At 49.0% G+C, this 19,859-nt stretch overlaps 1 protein-coding gene across 1 annotated transcript in view; it reads left to right on the top strand.

Annotated features, from left to right (window-relative positions):
• BRI3 (brain protein I3) overlaps positions 1 to 19,859 on the top strand; it is a 128,385-nt gene that overhangs the window by 90,292 nt on the left and 18,234 nt on the right. The gene's annotated exons all lie outside the window — the stretch shown is intronic.

Here is a 19,859-nt window from a genome sequence, read left to right as displayed (position 1 = left end):
TAGTAAAAATGCAAAATTAGCCAGAGGTGGTGGCGCATGCCTGTAATCCCAGCTACTCTGAGGCAGGAGAATCGCTTGAACCCGGGAGGCAGAGGTTGCAGTAAGCCGAGATCCTGCCACTGTGCTACCGCACTACAGCCTGGGTGACAAGAGCAAAACTCCTTCTAAAAAAAAAAAAAAAAAAAAAGGCATCTGATGAAAGGCTACCGATCTGATGAAAGATACTACCCGACACTGAGCTAAAACAATGTCACCTGGTTGGACCTAGTGACCTATTCCCATCCGCAGCCCCCCGCACCCGCCAGGTTCTCTCTTATTTCTGGGGATGCAGACAGTTTTTTCCTGGGCCTTCATGTCTGGGGAAGCCCCACATAGGCCAGCTCCAGTGGAAGAAAAAGCCTCCAGATGCCTCCTGTTCACCCCGGATGGCTCTGCTGAGTCCTGTGTCTGACCTTGACTTTAGCTTGGGCCTGAGCGACTGGCATTTGTGGACTTCATCTGGAGATGTGGGCAGAGCCCACCTCAACAATAAGGGCTCAGCCAAGCACAGGGGTGGCTCCTCAGAGGAAGATCAGGGTGCTGTTAGCAGAAGGAGGATGAGTGGGCCGGGTGCAGTGGCTCATGCCTGTAATCCCAGCACTTTGGGAGGCCGAGGCAGTGAGATCACGAGGTCAGGAGATCAAGACCATCCTGGCTAACATGGTGAAACGCTACCTCTACTAAAAATACAAAAAAATTAGCCGGGCAAGGTGGCGGGCGCCTGTAGTCCCAGCTACTCCGGAGGCTGAGGCAGGAGAATGGCATGAACCTGGGAGGCGGAGCTTGCAGTGAGCCGAGATCGTGCCATTGCACTCCAGCTTGGGTAACAGAATGAGACTCTGTCTCAAAAAAACAAAGAAGGAGGAGGGTGAATGGTCGCTAGACTGCTGGAGAAATAGTCTGGAGGCAGGGAGCCCTGGGTTCTGTCCTGCCTGTGACACTCTGTAGCCATTTATCTCCTCTTTAGCTTTAGTTTCTACATTAAAAGAGGCATTGAATTAGGAGCTTTCTATGGCCCCTTGCAGTTTTCATGTGTGGTGACAAAGTTCCATACAGTTTTCCTGAATTCAGGGGCTGGGGACCCATGTCCCCCTACCCCGAGTTCTTTTTTTTTTTTTTGAGAGGGAGTCTCACTCTGTCGCCCAGGCTGCAGTGCAGTGGTAAGATCTCAGCTCACTGCCACCTCCACCTCCCAGGTTCAAGCAATTCTCCTTTCTCAGCTTCCTGAGTAGCTGGGACTACAGGTGTGTGCCACCATGCCAGGCTAACTTTTTTATTTTTAGTAGAGACGGGATTTTGCCATGTTAGCCAGGCTGGTCTCGAACCCTTGCCTCAGGTGATCCAACCATCTCAGCCTCCCAAAGTGCTGGGATTATAGGCGTGAGCCAGCATGCCCGACCAGAAGGTTGCATTCTTTTCAGTCTGTGATCAGCCTTTCACTGAATACACAATTTACATGTGAGAGTGGGTAGAGGAATAGTCACATATGCTTTACTCACTGTCTGGCTCAGTGAATCTGCATTTTTGCATAAACAATAGGGCAGAGGAAGAAACCACATGTGCATTTGTCTTCAGTGAGCAGAGGGATGACTTGTCTGCGTTGTCCCTGTGAAGAAAAGCTGTGAATTTACATTGCCAGGGTAAAATTCATCAGAACTGTTTTAGGGCAAAGATCTTGAGGCCCAAAAGGAATTTCCTTGTGGAGAAATTGTGAAGGGGGTATGTCGCTCTTTTGAACTTTCTAGCTATCTTATCGAAGAACAAAATGGGAGGCAGGTTTGTCTGATGCGATCCTCAGTTTGACTTCTCTCTTTGGCTTAGTAATCTTGGGGTCCCGAGATTTATTTTCCTTTCACAGTAGGAGATATTGATCAGGTCAGTGCTACAGTTCAAGGGTCAGAAGCGTCTGAACCCGAGCGACTCCATCTTGAACAAGGGCTGGGTAAAATGAGGCTGAGAACTGCTGGGCTTTATCCCCAGGATGTTGGGCATTCTTGGTCACAGGATGAGATAGAAGGTCAGCAGGTTTGGTATCACAAGATACAGGTCACAAAGCCTCTGCTGATAAAAGAGGATGCGGTAAAGAAGCCAGCCAAAACCACAAGGGTGATGAAAGTGACCCCTGGACCAGGCGCCGTGGCTCACGCCTGTAATCCCAGCACTTTGGGAGACCGAGGCGGGCGGATCACGAGGTCAGGAGATCGAGACCACAGTGAAACCCCGTCTCTACTGAAAATACAAAAAAAAATTAGCCAGGCGCGGTGGCGGGTGCCTGTAGTTCCAGCTACTTGAGACAGAGCGAGACTCGTCTCAAAAAAAAAAAAAAAGTGACCTCTGGTCTTCCTCTGGTCTTCCTCACCACTCATTATATGCCAATTATAATACATTAGCATGCTAAAAGACACTCCTACCGGCGCCATGACAGTTTATAGATGCCATGGCAACGTCAGGGAGTTACCCTATCTGGTCTGAAAAGAGGAGGAAACCTTGGTTCCAGGAATTGCCCTCCACTTTCCTGGAAAACTTATGAATAATCCACCCCTTGTTTAGCATAGAACCAAGAAGTAACTATAAGTTTACTCAGTCCAGCAGCCCATGCTGCTGCTCTGCCTGTGGAGTAGTCATTCTTTTATTCCTTTAATTTCTTTTAATTTTTGTTTATTATCATTTTACTTGAAATGGAGTCTCTGTTGCCCAGGCTGTAGTACAGTGGCATGGTCTTGGCTCACTGCAACCTCCACCTCCTGGGTTCAAGTGATTCTCCTGCCTCAGCCTCCTGAGTAGCTGGGATTACAGGTGCACACCAGCATGCCCGGCTAATTTTTATATTTTTAGTAGAGATGGGGTTTCACCATGTTGGCCAGGCTGGCCTCGAACTCCTGACCTCAGGTGATCCTCTCACCTCAGCCTCCCAAAGTGCTGGGATTACAGGCGTGAGCCATCGCACCTGGCCTGGAGTTGTCATTCTTTTATTCCCTTACTTTATTATTATTATTATTTTTGAGATAGTGGTTTACAGGCATAAACCACTGCACCCAGCCTATTTTTGAGATAGAGTCTTGCTGTGTTGCCCAGACTGGAGTGCAGTGGCACTATCCCAGCTCACTGCAACCTCCACCTCACAGATTCAAGCAATTCTCCTGCCTCAGCCTCCCGAGTAGCTGGGATCACAGGCGCGTGCCACCATATCCAGTTAATTTTTGTATTTTTAGTGGAGATGGGGTTTCACCATGTTGGCCAGGATGTTCTTAAACTCCTGACCTCAAGTCATCCACCCACCTTGGCCTCCCAAAGTGCTGGGATTACAGGCGTAAACCACTGCACCCAGCCTATTCCTTTACTTTCTTAATAAGCTTGCTTTCACTTTATGGACTTGCCCCAAACTCTTTTTTACGTGAGGTCCAAGAACCCTCTCTTGGGGTCTGGATCGAGGCCCCTTTCCAGTAGAAGAAGGATCAGGAGTAGACAAAGGAAAGTCCAGATCCCTGGCTTAACGGAAACTACTCTCCAGCAAACAAGATAAAACTTGCCATCTCCCTTTAATTGAAGTCCCTAATGTTTACGTCCCAGTAGGTATCCATATGGTCTCTGTATTTACCAGTGGGCTGAAGCTTGCTTTGTACATTACTCGGCACGACACCACATGACTACTCCTGACAGTAATTTGAGGAGCTTCTGATGATGGTAAACTTGCACAGTATGTTCAAAACCAACCTACAATCTGTGTTTTGCCTGTATGTTTCAAAAGGAACATGTCTGTATATTTTGACTCCAGAATTATAATTTGTCAAACAAACCAATTATCGTACCTAAAATGTCTTGAGTTGTGTTTTATCACAATTTACACAGATGAGTTTCATTTCGTGTAATTAACCTATTCCAGTGTGATGTTTCTCGTCCCAACTTTGTCAGCTCTCTTTCCAGCACAGAAACAGAGTTCCACTAACCGTCGCCAAAGGCAGGACCTGTGAACAGCTGAAGCACCTCCTGGTTTCTGCTCTGCTGAGCCTTCCGTAGCAAATCCCAGGCAGACAGGGTCCTGAGGATTGATGGCACCTGGGCAGCAGGTGTGACCTTCCACAGCATTCTCTTATGCCTCTCAATCTTCCGGCATGATGGCTCATTCCTGTAACATCAGAGCTTTGGAAAGCGGAGGTGGGAGGATCACTTCAGATCAGGGGTTTGAGACCAGCCTGGGCATCAGAGGGAGCCCCTATCCCTACAGAAAATTTTTTTAATTAGCCAGGTGTGGTAGTGCATGCCTATAGTCCCAGTTACTAGGGAGGCTGAGGCAAGAGGATCACTTAAGCCCAGGAGGTTGAAGCTGCAGCAAGCTGTGATTGCACCACTGCACTGCAGCCTGGGCGATAGAGCAAGACCCTGTCTCAAAAGAAAAAAGAAGAAAGAAGAAAAAGAAACAAATGGTCAATAAACTTATGAAAAAGTGCTCAACTACAGCTATAAGCAGGAAAATGCAAATTAAACCCACAATGAGTTGCTCGCCAGACAGGCTAAGGGCGTAGAAGTAAGAGCCAGTGCCATCACTGGGGAAATCACTGACATGACCTCATAGAGCTGCAGCTAGGACCGTGCTGTGGCCCAGCGGCGATTTAGGTGCTGTACGTACACACCTTACCAGCATTCTCTATGTAACAACAGCCCCAGGTGTCCATCTGTAGTGGAATGCACGATCGGTGTGATGGAGTCACATTAGGTTGCTGCAAAAGTACCTGCGGTTTTGGCCATTAAAAGTAATGACAGGGCTGGGTGCGGTGGCTCACACCTGTCATCCCAACACTTTGGGAGGCCGAGGTGGGCAGATCGCTTGAGGTCAGGAGTTTGAGACCAGCCTGGCCAAAATGGCAAAACGCCGTTTCTACTAAAAATATAAAAATTAGCTGGGCATGGTGGCACACGCCTGTAATCCCAGCTACCCAGCAGGCTGAGGCAGGAAAATCACTTGAATCCAGGAGGCGGAGGTTGCAGTGAGCTGAGATCATGCCACTATACTCCAGCCTGGGCAACAGAGCGAGACTCCGTCTCAAAAACAAAAACAAAAACAGACCAGGTACGGTGGCTCATACCTGTAATCTTAGCACTCTGGGAGGCCGAGGCGGGTGGATCACCTGAGGTCAGTTCGAGACCAGCCTGGCCAACATGGCAAAACCTCATCTCTACTAAAAATACAAAAATTAACAGCATGGTGGCGCATGCCTGTAATCCCAGCTACCCGGGGGGCTGAGGCAGGAAAATCACTTGAACCACGACGGGGGCAGAGGTTGCAGTGAGCCGAGATCGCACCACTGTACCCCAGCCTGGGTGATAGAGTGAGACTCCTTCTCAAAAATAAATAAATAAATAAGTAAAAGCAATGACAAAAACCACAATTACTTTGGTACCAACCTAATACAGTGTAATATTATTGGCAGCAAAACAATGAAGTACAACTAAATGCAGCAACATGAGTGAGTCTTAAACATATGCCAAGAAGAGAAAAGCCAAACACAAAAGAACATATGTGATTCACATTGACATGTGAATTTCAAAAACAGCCAAGAATGTTATTATAGTGTTTGAGAGTATATGTTTGGTAGTAAAAGTATAAAGACGGCCAGGCGCAGTGGCTCACCCTTGTAATCCCAGCACTTTGGGAGGCCGAGGTGGGTGGATCACAGTGTCAGGAGTTCAAGAACAGCCTGGCCAACATGGTGAAACCCTATCTCTACTAAAAATACAAAAATTAGCCAGGCGTGGTGGCATGCACCTGTAATCCCAGCTACTTGGGAGGCTGAGGCAGAAGAATTGCTTAAACCCAAGAGGCAGAGGTTGCTGTGAGCTGAGATAGTGCCACTGTGCTCCAGCCTGGACAACAGAGCGAGACTCCATCTCAAAAAAAAAAAAAGTATAAAGACAAGGAGGTGATTAGCATAATGTTACAACAACCAGGATGTGGATGCCTTTGGGGCAGCAAAGGGACACACAGAGACTTGGCGGTGGCCGGCAAGATTCTCATGCTTGACCTTAGTGGTGTCATGTTTTGCTTTACAATAATTCACAAGATTTATGTCTGATACGCTTTTCTCTGTGTATTATGTTTTACAATTAAGGAAGGGTTTTACAAAGCACATATGGTCCAGCCTGGCCAACATAGTGAAACCTGTCTCTACTAAAAAATACAAAAATTAGGTGGGCATGGTGGTGCGGGCCTATAGTCCCAGCTACTCAGGAGGCTGAGGTGGGAGGATCACTTGAGCCTGGGAAGTGGAGCAACTCACTTAATTTTACATGAATGGAATATAACTTATCAAGTGACAGCATCACACGATGTGTGTGTGTGTGTGTGTGTGAGTGTGAGAGATGGGGTCTCGCTCTATCACCCAAACTGGAGTGCAGTGGCATAATCATAGTTCACAGAAGCCTCAACCTCCTGGGCTCAAGCAGTCCTCCACCCCCAGCCTCTTGAGTAGCTGGGAGTATAGGTCTGCACCACCATGCTGGCTAATTTTTTTTTTTTTTTTTTTTGAGATGGAGTCTCGCTCTTGTTGCCCAGCCTGGAGTGCAGTGGCGCGATCTTGGCTCACTGCAAACTCCGCCTTCTGGTTTCAAGCGATTCTCCTGCCTCAGCCTCCCGAGTAGCTGAGATTATAGGCACACACAACCACGCCTTGCTAATTTTTGTATTTTTAGTAGAGACAGGGTTTCACCATGTTGGCCAGACTGGTCTCAAACAACTGACCTTGTGATCTGCCGGCCTCAGCCTCCCAAAGTGCTGGGATTACAGGTGTGAGCCACCGCACCCAGCCACTAATTTTTTTTTTTTTTTTTTTTTTTTTTTTTTTTTTGAGATGGAGTCTCACTCTGTCGTCAGGCTGGAGTGCAGTGGCGCAATTTCACGATTATTTGAGGGAGCCTTCCTTGGAGCTCACCACATATAAGGGCAGACACAATAGCTGTTATCAACCCCATCGGTCAACAGAGAGATAAAGTAACTTGCCTAAGTTCACATAGCTAGTCAGAATTCTTGGGTTGCTAAGGAAGGATGAACCATCATAGGCTGGAAATGAAATAGGTCACAACTCCTTCAAATAATACGTCTATTTATAATACTTACTAATTTGATTTTCCATGCATTTTTCTTTCCTTTTTTTTTTTTTTTTTTGAGATACAGTCTTGCTGTCGCCCAGTCTGCAGTGCAATGGCATGATCTCGTCTCACTGCAGCCCCTGTCTCCCAGGTTCAAGTGATTTTTGTGCCTCAGCCTCCAGAGTAGCTGGGATTACAGGCACCTGCCACCATGCCTGGCTAATTTTTGTATTTTTAGTAGAGACAGGGTTTTGCCATGTTGGCCTGGCTGGTCTCGAACTCCTGACCTCAAGTGATCCACCTGCCACAGCCTCCCAAAGTGTTGGGATTACAGGCATGAGCCACTGCACCCAGCCATTATGTACATATTTCAAATCACATTTTGTAGAGAGATTATCTTTAGTAGATGCTTTTCTTTTTTTGTTTTTAGAGATACAGTCTCACTATATTGCCCAAGCCAAAGTGCAGGGGTGTTCATTGCACACTACAGCCTCAGACTCCTGGGCTCAAGCAATCTTCCTGCCTCAGCCTCCTGAGTAGCCAGTTGCTCATCTCTAGTGGGACTCTGCTGGTGAATAGCCATTGCAACCTGGGCAATATAGCAAGACCTTGTCTCTAATACTTTGGTTGTAAACCAAAACTTGAAAGAGAATCCATGACCCTCCAGGCGTGGTAGTTCACACCTGTAATCCCAGTATTTTGGGAGGCCTGGGCAGGTGGCTGGATCACTTGAAGTCAGGAGTTTGAGACCAGCCTGTTCAACATGGCAAAACCCCATCTTCACTAAAAATGCAAAAATTGAGCCAGGCATGGTGGCGAGCGCCTGTAATCCCAGCTACTCGGGAGGCTGAGGCAGAAGAATCTCTGTAAGATAAAAGCCTATAAGATAAAAAACAAGGTGGTTACTTCCAATATACAATGGTCGTACCAGCAATGCGTAAACATTCCCATTCCAAAAGGGAGAAATTGGCCGACAGAAAGAGGTAACAGGCTCCAGGCAAGTCTGAAACCCACCAGGGCAGACATTAAGCCTTAAAGCTTTATCTCCCTTTAGTCCATGTCAAGGGAGAGCCCCCATGACTGCTCTCACAGGTTAGAGTCTGCTGCCTGTGGCTTTTCCAGGCTGAGGATGCCAGCTGCTGGTGGATCTACCTTTCTGGGGTCTGTCTAGGGGGTTGTGGTCCCCTACCCACAGCTGCACTAGGCAGTGCCCCAGTGGGGCCTCTGTGTGTGAGATCCAACCCCACATTTCCCCTCAGCACTCCCCTAGTAGAGTCTCTGCAGGGGCTCCTTCTCAGCTGCAGGCTTCTGCTTGGGCACCTGGGCTTTCTGATACATCCTGTGAAATCTGGGTGGAAGCTGTTAAGCCTCCTTCACTCTTGCATTCTGTGCACCTGGAGGTTCCACATGGAAGCTGCCAAGTCTTACAGATTGTGCCTTAGTCTTTACTTCCAAAATGGCTTCCAGGCCTCTTTTCCATTGTCTTGACTCTTAGCACTTGGCTCCCTTTTAGTCATGTAAATCTCACTACCAAATGATTGCTCCGCAGGCTCCTTGAATTCCACCCCTGAAAATGTTCTTTCCTTCTCTACCACATGGCCAGGCTGCAAATTTTCCAAACTTTTATGCTCTGCTTCCCATTTATTTATTTACTTATTTATTTGTTGAGACGGAGTTTTGCTCTTGTTGCCCAGGCTGGAGTGCAGTGGCGCGATCTCAGCTCACTGCAGTCTCCACCTCCCACGTTCAAGTGATTCTCCTGCCTCAGCCTCCTGAGTAGCTGGGATTACAGGCGCCTGACACCACACCACACCCAACTAATTTTTGTATTTTTAATAGAGATGGGGTTTCACTGTATTGGCCAGGCTGGTCTCACACTCCTGACCTCAGGTGATCCACCCTCCTTGGCCTGGGTGACAGAGTGAGATTCTGCCAAAAAACAAAACAGAAACCAGATCTTGCATGAACTATTAGAGCAAGAGCTCATTCATTACCACGAGGATAGCACCAAGCCATTCATGAGGGATCTGCCCCCATGACCCAGACACCTCCCACTGGGCTGTGCCTTCAACACGGGGGGTCATGTTTTAGCATGAGATTTGCAGGGGACAAACATCCAAACCATATCAACACCACAGCCCTGTCCTTGGGTTTAAAAATTTGCTAGAATGATTTAGGGAAACATCACTTACGTTGACCAGTTTCATTTTTTTTTGAGATGGAGTCTCACTCTGTCCCCCGGGCTAGAGTGCAGTGGTGTGATCTCGGCCCACTACAACCTCCACTTCCCAGGTTCAAGCGATTCTCCAGCCTCAGCCTCCCGCGTAGCTGGGACTTCAGGCACCTGCCACCATGTCCGGCTAATTTTTGTATTTTTAGTAGAGATGGGGTTTCACCATATTGGCCAGGCTGGCCTCGAACTCCTGACCTTGTGATCCACCCACCTCGGCCTCCCAAAGTGCTGGGATTACAGGCATGAGCCACTGCGCCTGGCCAACCAGGTTCTTATAAAGGTTACAAGTCAGGAACAACTAGATGGAAGAGGTGCATGGGGTAAGGTATCCAGAGAGGGTGGTACATGGAGCTTTACACCCCATCTGGGCACTCCACCTTCCTCATCAGATCTCACTCAAAAAGAACTCAAAAGTTCTTTTTGTGGTTTTTTTTTTTTTTTTTTTTTGAGATGGAGTCTCGCTCTTGTCACCCAGGCTAAAGTACAGTGGAGCGATCTCAGCTCACTGCGACTTCCACCTCCTGGGTTCAAGTGATTCTCTCCTGCCTCAGCCTCCCAAGTAGCTGGGATTATAGGTACTGCCATCATGCCTGGCTGGTTTTTGTATTCTTGTAGAGACAAGGTTTCACCATGTTGGCCAGGGTGGTGTTGAACTCCCGACCTCAGGTGATCCGCCCGCCTCAGCCTCCCAAAGTGCTGGAATTACAAGCGTGAGCCACTGTGCCTGACCAGAAGTTGTTTTTTTTTTTTTTTTTTTTTTTTTTTTTTTTTACAAGGTCTTGCTCTGTTGACCAGCCTGGAGGAGTACAGTGAGTGACACAATCACGGTTCACTGCAGCCTTAACTTCCCTGGGCTCCAGTGATCCTCCCACCTCAGCCTCCCAAGTAGTTGGGACTATAGTCTTCCTAGGCTAATTTTTAAATTTCTTGTAGAGATGGGATCTTGCTATGTTGCCCAGGCTGGCTTGAACTCCTGGGCTGAAGTGATCTTCCCACCACGGCCTCCCAAAGTGCTGGAATTACCGGTGTGAGCTGCCATGCCTGGCCCAAAAGTTCTTATACAGATTAATCTCCAGCCTCCTCCCCATTTCCAGAGGTCAAAGGGTAGGGCTTACAATTCCAACTCTAATCACTTTGTCTACCAGCCACTCTCCAGGGGCTAAAGTCACTGTATTAGCATAAACTCAGGTGTGATTAATAACAAAAGACGCCTGTCACTCAGGAAATTCCAAGGTCAAGGGGTGCGCTGAGCCAAGAACTAGGGACAAAGGTCAAATATATTATTATACCACACCTACAAAGACATCCAGATTTCCCAAGCAACAGAGGGGAGTTGGCATACTTGTCAACCTTAAATAATGTAATTGAGAAAATACAGTTAGGTATATAGCTTAAGGATGACCACCAGGAACACCAACTCCCGAAAGATGAAGGCCAGCATTCTGAAGCGGAGAAGTTAAGATTTAACTTGCATTGGCAGAGATAGGCAGAGACAGAGAAGTTTTAGCAGAATTACATTTTCTTTTTAAAAAAAATTATTTTGTTGGCTGGGCACAGTGGCTCAAGCCTGTAATCCCAGCACTTTGGGAGGCTGAGACGGGCGGATCATGAGGTCAGGAGATCGAGACCATCCTGGCTAACACAGTGAAACCCCGTCTCTACTAAAAAATTACAAAAAACTATCCGGGCGTGGTGGCGGGTGCCTGTAGTCCCAGCTACTCGGGAGGCTGAGGCAGGAGAATGACGTAAACCCGGGAGGCAGAGCTTGTAGTGAGCTGAGATCTGGCCACTGCACTCCAGCCTGGGCAACAGAGTGAGACTCCGTCTCAAAAAAAAATTTTTTTTTGTTATATTTATTTATTTATTTATTTTTGAGACAGAGTTTTGCTCTTACTGCCCAGGCTGGAGTGCAGTGGCACAATCTCACCTCACCGCAAACCCTGCTTCCCAGATTCAAAAGATTCTCCTGCCTCAGCCTCCCGAGTAGCTGGGATTACAGGCATGTGCCACCACGCCCAGCTAATTTTGTATTTTTAGTAGAGGTGGGCTTCCACCATGTTGGCCAGGCTGGTCTTGAACTCCTGACCTCAGGTGATCTGCCCGCCTCAGCCTCCCAAAGTGCTGGCATTGCAGGCGTGAGCCACCATGCCTGGCTATTTATTTTTTTGAGACAGAGTCTCACTCTGTCACCCAGGCTGGAGTGCAGTGGCATAATCTTGGCTCACTGCAACCTCCGCCTCTTGAGTTCAAGTGATGCTTCTGCCTCAGCTTCCTGTGTACCTGGGATTACAGCACATGCCACCGTGCCTGGGTGATTTTTGTATTTTTTTAGTAGAGATGGGGTTTCACCGTGTTGGCCAGGCTAGTCTTGAACTCCTGACCTCAGTTGCTCTGCCCACCTTGGCCTCCCAAAGTGTTGGAATCACAGGCGTGAGCCACTGTGTCTGCCTTTTTTTTCTTTTGAGACAGAGTCTCACTCTGTCACCCAGGCTGGAGTGCAGTGGCGCTATCTCAGCTCACTGCAACCTCCGCCTCTCAAGTTCAAGTGTTTCTCCTACTTCAGCCTCCCAAGTAGCTGGGACTACAGGTGTGCACCACCACACCCAGCTATTTTTTTTGTATTTTTAGTAAAGATGGGGTTTTACCATGTTCCCCGGGCTGGTCTTGAACTCCTGAACTGAAGCGATCTGCTTGCTCTGGCCTCCCAAAGTGCTGAGATTACAACCATGAGCCACCACGCCCAGCCAAGATTACATTTTCTGTATGAGACCAGTGTATACATTACAGCGATTTTATTGATGTAGTTTCAAGGAAGATAATTTATTACTCTGTAGGGATCGTAATCTGTGATAGTCTTATCTCTGGCTCCATTTAGTCTTCCTAATTATTTATTAAAAACAGTGTTATAGGGACAGGGTCTCACTATGTTGCCCTAGCTGGTCTGGAACTCCTGGGCTCTAGCCATTCTCCTGCCTCAGCCTCTCAAAGCAGTGGGTTTATAGGCATGAGCCACCACTCCCGGCCTAGTCTTCCTACTTTTTTACAGAAAAAAAAGGCAGAAGTTGCCAGGCGCAGTGGCTCATGCCTGTAATCCCAACACTTTGGGAGGCCGAGGTAGGTGGATCACAAGGTTGGGAGTTCAGACCAGCCTGGTCAACATGGTGAAACCCCATCTCTACTAAAAATACAAAAACTACCTGGGCATGGTGGTGGGCGCCTGTAATCTCAGCTACTCAGGAGACTGAGGCAGGAGAATTGCTTGAACCTGAGAGGCGGAGGTTGGAGTAAGCCGAGATCACACCACTGCAGTCCAGTCTGGGCAACAGAGCAAGACTCCATCTCAAAAAAAAAAAAAGAGCTGCATGCAATATGAGTCAAGCCACCTAGCCACATTCCTCTCAAGGGTCAGAATAATTTAAAATTCCAACAGCAGTAAATTTGAATTCTTTCACATACTGAACTGTCAAAAACCCAGTCATTGTCCGTTCGAGCTCATCAGCTCATCAGCTCAGCGGCAGGGCTGGGACAGATGCCTGGGATGACATGAATTCCTCCTGTCCCTTCTGTCTTTCTTTAAACAAGTCACCAGGGGCCATATCCATGCCCCCTGGTGGCTAAACGGTGTCGTGTCCCTAAAGGCCTCCCGCCTCGAGGCTCTCTCTGACCAGGAATGTGGATTTCTTAATGCGTGGTTTGACCAGCTCCTTCACTGCCAGGCATAGATCTTTAGGTATTGTAAGTGTCCAGTAAGTGCCCGTGAAAGGTCAGGGATGGGGGCAGATGGTGGAAGTGATTCAGAGAAACGAGAAGGAGAATTTGATTGAGGTATGGAAAGGCTTGCAGAGGCGGCCAAAGATAAAATATGCCTATTGATCTACAGGAAGTCAAATTAAGAAAAACGGCCGGGCGCGGTGGCTCACGCCTGTAATCCCAGCACTTTGGGAGGCCGAGACGGGAGGATCATGAGGTCAGGAGATCAAGACCATCCTGACTAACACGGTGAAACCCTGTCTCTACTAAAAATGCAAAAAATTAGCCAGGTGTGGTGGTGGGCGCCTGTAGTCCCAGCTATTTGGGAGGCTGAGGCAGGAGAATGGCGTGAACCTGGGAGGCAGAGCTTGCAGTGAGCTAATATCGTGCCACTGCACTCCACCCTGGGCGACAGAGTGAGACTCTGTCTCAAAAAAAAAAAGAAAAACATAGGCCGGGCACGGTGGCTCATGCCTGTAATCCCAGCACTTTGGGAGGCTGAGGCAGGCAGATCACTTAAGGTGAGGAGTTCGAGACTAGCCTGGCCAACATGGTGAAACCCCTTCTCTACTAAAAATAGAAAAATTAGCCAGACATGATGGCACACACCTGTAATCCCACCTCCTCGGGAGGCTGAGGCAGGAGAATTGCTTGAACCCGGGAGGCGGAGGTTGCGGTGAGCCGAGATCGTGTCACTGCACTCCAGCCTGGGCAGCAAGAGTGAAACTCCTTATTAAAAAAAAAAAAAAAAAAAAAAAAAGCAGCTCGCGTGGAAGGTGCTTCTCTCAGGCACTCAGGGTCACCGGGAGCAGGGCAGGGTGGTCCCGAATGGCATGCTGAAGGGCCAGGATCTCACACCGCGGGCTGCAGAGAGCCACTGAAGGTTTTGTAAGCAGGGAGAGCTGGTGGCTCAGCTGAGCATAGTCACTGAAGGAACATTACTCTGATAGTGGGAGGGGTACACAGAGACTTGCGGGTGACAGGGGCCGGGACTAGTCTAGGTCATGTGATGTATAAGAAGCCTGTGTAGGCTTTAAAAGCAAGACACAAGGGCTGGGAGCAGTGGCTCATGCCTGTAATCCCACCACTTTGGCAGGCTGAGGCAGGAGATCACTTGAGCTCAGGAGTTTGAGACCAGCCTGGGCAACACAGCAAGACCCTGTCTCTTAAAAAAAAAAAAAAAAAAAAAAAAAAAAAAGCAAGACATCATTATTACACCTCAATAAGGCTGTACAGACACAGACACAGACACACACACACACACACACACACACACACACACACACGACAGACTACAAGTCATAGTTCCTGGATACAGGAATACAGGAGGATTGTGTTTCCATGGAAAAGGGTTTCTCGAAAACTAAAGGGGCCAGGCATGGTGGCTCACTCCTGTAATCCCAGCACGTTGGGAGGCCATGTCTTGACCTCGTAGCCTCAAGCGATCCTCTCACCCTAGCCTCCTGAGTAGTTGGGACTACAGGTGCGCACCACCACAACTGGTTAGTTTTTGTATTTTTAGTAGACACAGGATTTCACCATGTTTGTGTGGCCAGGCTGGTCTCGAACTCCTGACCTCAAGTGATCCATCCGCCTTGGCTCCCAAAGTGCTCTGGTTACAGACATGAACCACCGCGCCCAGCCCATATCCCTTTCTTTCTTTTTTTTTTTTTTTGGAGATGGAGTCTCGCCCGTTGCCCAGGCTGGAGTGCAGTGGCGCGATCTTGGCTCATTGCATCCTCTGCCATTCTTCTGCCTCAGGCTTCCAAATAGCTGGGACTACAGGCGCCTGCCACCACGCCCGGCTAATTTTTTTTGTACTTTTAGTAGGACGGGGTTTCACCGTGTTAGCCAGGATGGTCTCGATCTCCTGACCTCGTGATCCGCCCGCCTTGGCCTCCCAAAGTGCTGGGATTACAGGCGTGAGCCAACGCACCCGGCCCCATATCCCTTTTTCTAATGCTACATTATAAATGCAAAAAGGAATTGTCCCAGGAAAGTAAGGAAAATGATCCACTAGAATGAATGAATAATCTTTTTTTAAAAAAAAAAAATTTATTTTTTGTAGAGATGGGATCTCACTGTGTTGCCCAGGCTGGTCTCAAACTCCTGGGTTCAAGCCATCCTCCCGTCTCAGCCTCCCAAAGTGCTGAGATTATAAGCATGAGCCACCAGACATGAGCATTACAGGCATGAGCCCAGCCTGAGGTGGGGGTTTCTGAGGGGGGCTTGGTTCATGGAACTGAGGGGCCACTCCTGCCTACTCACGGATCAGCTGTCTTCTCAACTGACCCTAAAGACACTTTTTTTTTTTTTTTTTGAGACAAAGTCTCGCTCTTGTCCCCCAGTCTGGAGTGCAGTGGCGTGATCTTGACTCACTGCAACCTCTGCCTCCCAGGTTCAAGCGATTCTTCTGCCTCAGCCTCCCGAGTAGCTGGGATTACAGGTGCGTACCACCACACCCAGCTAATTTTTTGTATTTTAAGTAGAGACAGGGTTTCACCCTGTTGGCCAGGCTGGTCTCGAACTCCTGACCTCAGGTGATCTGCCCACCTCGGCCTCCCAAAATGCTGGGATTACAGGCGTGAGCCACTGCGCCTGGCCCCTAAAGACACTTTCTAGGGCCTCAGGGAAAGCCTGAAACTGGGCTGCTGGCTTGGGCATCTGTCACTTGACAACTTGGGCATTGTCTTGTCACATTTTGTATTCATGTGGCTGGTTCTCCATTGCCACTTCTCATAAGTCAGGGTTTTAATCAAGGATTCCCTTGGCATTGGTATTAATCCGGCTTCTCCCCAAAGCATCCCAGCTCCGAGGGGTGGCACCTGGCTGTGGGCGCCATGAGTCACTGGCTAGCAGCCGGACTCCAGGCTCAGAACCTGAGAATCTTGGCGGTGGGGCAGGATTGTGAGGCCGCATTCTGTCCCTGGCGAGACCCGGCGCTGCCCAGTTCCTCCTGGGCCTCCCAACGCCCCCGATGGCTTGTGCCCCATGGCCGTCTGTCTGGTCCCTCCTTCATGTCGGTCGCTGCCCCCCCGGTGACTGCTTGGCTTCTGGAGTTTAAGGGGGCTTTTCCCACCCCGTACTGAGGCACCCCCGCATCATTCCTGGGCGTGTCCCCAAGAACAGCCATGTCCTCCACAGTGCAAGCTGAAGGTAGGAGCCCCCGAAAGAGACCAGGGAGGCAGCAGAGGGTGGGCTGCGCCAGAGAGAGGATGCGGGGGACCTGCTGGGGAGGAGAAGAGATGGGGGAGAGGAGAGGGGACCCTCCTACCACAGTGGCATCGGGAGGCCCTGGGGGCTCCTTCCCTCTGTCCCTTCACCACAGCAGCCTCTCTTCTTTGGAGAACCCCTCCCCACTGCTGCCCCCCAAGCCCACTTTTCCGCAAAGCCAGGACTCCATGAAACAGCATCTCCAAGCCTCGGTGTCTTCTCCTCCACTCTGCGGCTTGAAGCAGAACGGAGTTCTAGGCACTGCTGGCAAAATAGAATAATGATAGAGAGGAGGAGACCCAGATTCTTGTAGGCCCTGAGAGGGTCCCCTAAACATCATCGTTTGGGGGTGCGTCCCGAAAGCCACTCCCTTACTGACCAAAGGAAGTGACCTCTCCATCTCATCCTGGGAGTGGTCATTTTTCTGCTTCATCCCAAGCAAAGATGAGCCTCCCGTCACCAAACTCAGAGCTGTGGTGACTGGGGACAAGTTCGCCTCAAGCTCCACTTCAATTCTCTCTACCATCATAGATTATTTCAATTTTATAACCTAATGTTTATATATTTAGAGGGTACAAGTACAGATTTCTTTTTTTCTTTTCTTTTTTTATTTTTTTTTTGGAGACAGAGTCTCACTCTGTTGCCCAAGGCTGGAATGCAGTGGCGTAATCTCGGCTCACTGCAAGCTCCACCTCCCGGGTTCAAGCGATTCTTTTGCCTCAGTCTAACAAGTAGCTGGGATTACAGGTGTGCACCACCACGCCCGGCTAATTTTTGTATTTTTCGTATAGACGGGGTTTCACCATGTTGGCCAGGCTGGTCTCGAACTCCTGACCTCAGGTGATCCACCCGCCTTGGCCTCCCAAAGTGATGGAATTACAGGCATGAGCCACCGTGCCTGGCCAACAATCTGGATAACTTTCATTGTCATCTGATAGAGAATAGAAAAGTCACAGAGATGCCTCATTTTCCCTGAATGACACTCGTAGTCCCTAAAACTATCGCGTGAGATCCCAAAGAGCATCATTCATCTCTACCAGCATCTTCCCCGCCATCTAGGCACTCTCGGTTTATTTTATTTGATTAAATTTTTTTTTGTCGGGATGGAGTCTGGCTCTGTCACCCAGGCTGGAGTGCAGTGGCGTGCTCTCAGCTCACTGCAACCTCCACCTCCCGGGTTCAAGTGATTCTCCTGCCTCAGCCTCCGGAGTAGCTGGGATTACAGGCGCCTGCCACCGTGCCTGGCTAATTTTTGTATTTTTAGTAGAGACGGGGTTTCACTGTGTTGGCCAGGCTGGTCTCAAACTCCTGACCTCATGATCTGCCCACCTTGGCCTCCCAAAGTGCTGGCATTACAAGTGTGAGCCACCATGCCTGGCCTCAATTTATTTTTCTTTTTTCTTTTTAAAAATAGAGGTGAGGGCCGTGCGCAGTGGCTCACGCCTGTAATCCCAGCACTTTAGGAGGCCAATGCAGGTGGATCACCTGAGGTCAGGAGTTCAAGACCACCCTGGCCAACAAGGTGAAACCCTGTCTCTACTAAAAATACAAAAGTTAGCCAGGCATGGTGGTGGGTGCCTGTAATCCCAGCTACTTAGGAGGCTGAGGCAGAACTGCTTGAATCCAGGAGGCAGAGTTCAAGGTGCAGTGAGCCGAGATAGCAACACTGCACTCCAGCCTGGGCGACAGAGTGAGACTCCATCTCAAAAAAAAAAAAAAAGAAAAATAGAGATGGGATCTTGCTATGTTGCCCAGGCTGGTCTCAAACTCCTGGGCTCAAGTAATCCTCCTGCCTCAGCTTCCCAAAGTGCTGGGATTACAGGTGTGAGCCACCACGCCTGGCTGCTCTTGATTTTTTTAAAATGAGGAATGCCTTATGTAATGATCCAGGCATACTTCTAGCCTGACGAGGGGATGCCCTTTATGGTCTATGAACCAGAGCTTGAGTCTGGAGGTGGGAGAACCTAGGTTTGAATCCCTGCTTAGCAGTCAAATGATTGTGGGCACATGACCTTGAGTTCAATTAAACATTTATTGAGCTCCTACTATGTCTGAGGCATTGTGGATACAGAGATAAGACACTGTCCTGGCCCACAAGGGGCTCAGGGGACCTGCTCAATGGACAGCCAGGCTCTTTCCTCATCTGTAAATTGGAGATGATAATATCTGTCCATCATGGCTCTGGGGCTAATCGTGATGACAGAATGTGGAAGAATGAATCACAACACAAAAGAGAGGAGTGGTAGATGCTGCTGCTTTCTTCCCTGAAGTTCCATTTATTTCTGTATGTATGTATGTATGTATGTATGTATGTATGTATGTATGTATGTATTTAGAAACAGGGAGGCCGGGCGCGGTGGCTCAAGCCTGTAATCCCAGCACTTTGGGAGGCCGAGACGGGCGGATCACGAGGTCAGGAGATCGAGACCATCCTGGCTAACACGATGAAACCCCGTCTCTACTAAAAAATACAAAAAACTAGCCAGGCGAGGTGGCGGGCGCCTGTAGTCCCAGCTACTCAGGAGGCTGAGGCAGGAGAATGGCGTAAACCCGGGAGGCGGAGCTTGCAGGGAGCTGAGATCCGGCCACTGCACTCCAGCCTGGGCGACAGAGCGAGACTCCGTCTCAAAAAAAAAAAAAAGAAAAACAGGGAATTGCTCTGTCGCCCAGGCTGGAGCGCGCTGGTGCAATCATAGCTCACTGTAGCCTCCAGCTCCTGGGCTCAGGTGATCCTCCTGCCTCAGCTTCCTGAGTAGCTGGGACTACAGGTGCATGCCACCATGCCTGGCTAAGTTTTTATTTTTATTTTTTACTTTTGAGACAGAGTCTTGCTCTGTCACCCAGACTGGAGTGCAGTGGCGTGATCTTGGCTCACCGCAGTCTCTGCCCCATGGGTTCACGCAATTCTCCTTTTTCAGTCTCCCAAGTAACTGGGATTACAGGTGTTCACCACCACGCCTGGCTAATTTTTGTATTTTTAGTAGAGATGGGGTTTTACCATGTTGGCCAGGCTGGTCTTGAACTCCTAACCTGCTTCGGCCTCCCAAAGTGCTGGGATTACAGGGGTGAGCCACCATGCCTAGACTGCTTTTTATTTTTTGTAGCGATCTTGTTGCCTAGGCTGGTCTTGAACTCCTGGGCTCAAGCCTTCCTCCCTCCTTGGCCTCCCAGAGTGCTGGGATTACAGGCATGAGCCACTGTACCTGGCCTTGAAGTTCCATTTAGAAATGATGACTCTGTCATTCTAGAAGGTGATGAGATAAAAATGCCCCCAAAGAACAGACATGACTATAATTCTGAAATGATGCTTGAGGTCTCTGGTTTAAGCAAGCCTGGCTCCCTGAGGTTAACTGACTTGTGCCCGTCCCGCAGGGAGGACATAGAACAGTCTGAATGAGAACTACTTATTATTACTATTATTTTATTTTTTATTTATTTTTTTTGAGACGGAGTCTCGCTCTGTCGCCCAGGCTGGAGTGCAGTGGCGCGATCTTGGCTCACTGCAAGCTCCACCTCCCGGGTTCCCGCCATTCTGCCTCAG

This window comes from Macaca thibetana, chromosome 3 (genome assembly GCF_024542745.1).
Source record: "Macaca thibetana thibetana isolate TM-01 chromosome 3, ASM2454274v1, whole genome shotgun sequence".
Classification (NCBI taxonomy): domain Eukaryota; kingdom Metazoa; phylum Chordata; class Mammalia; order Primates; family Cercopithecidae; genus Macaca; species Macaca thibetana.
Note: the sequence above shows the minus strand (reverse complement) of the source record. Positions and strands in the feature narration are given on the sequence as shown.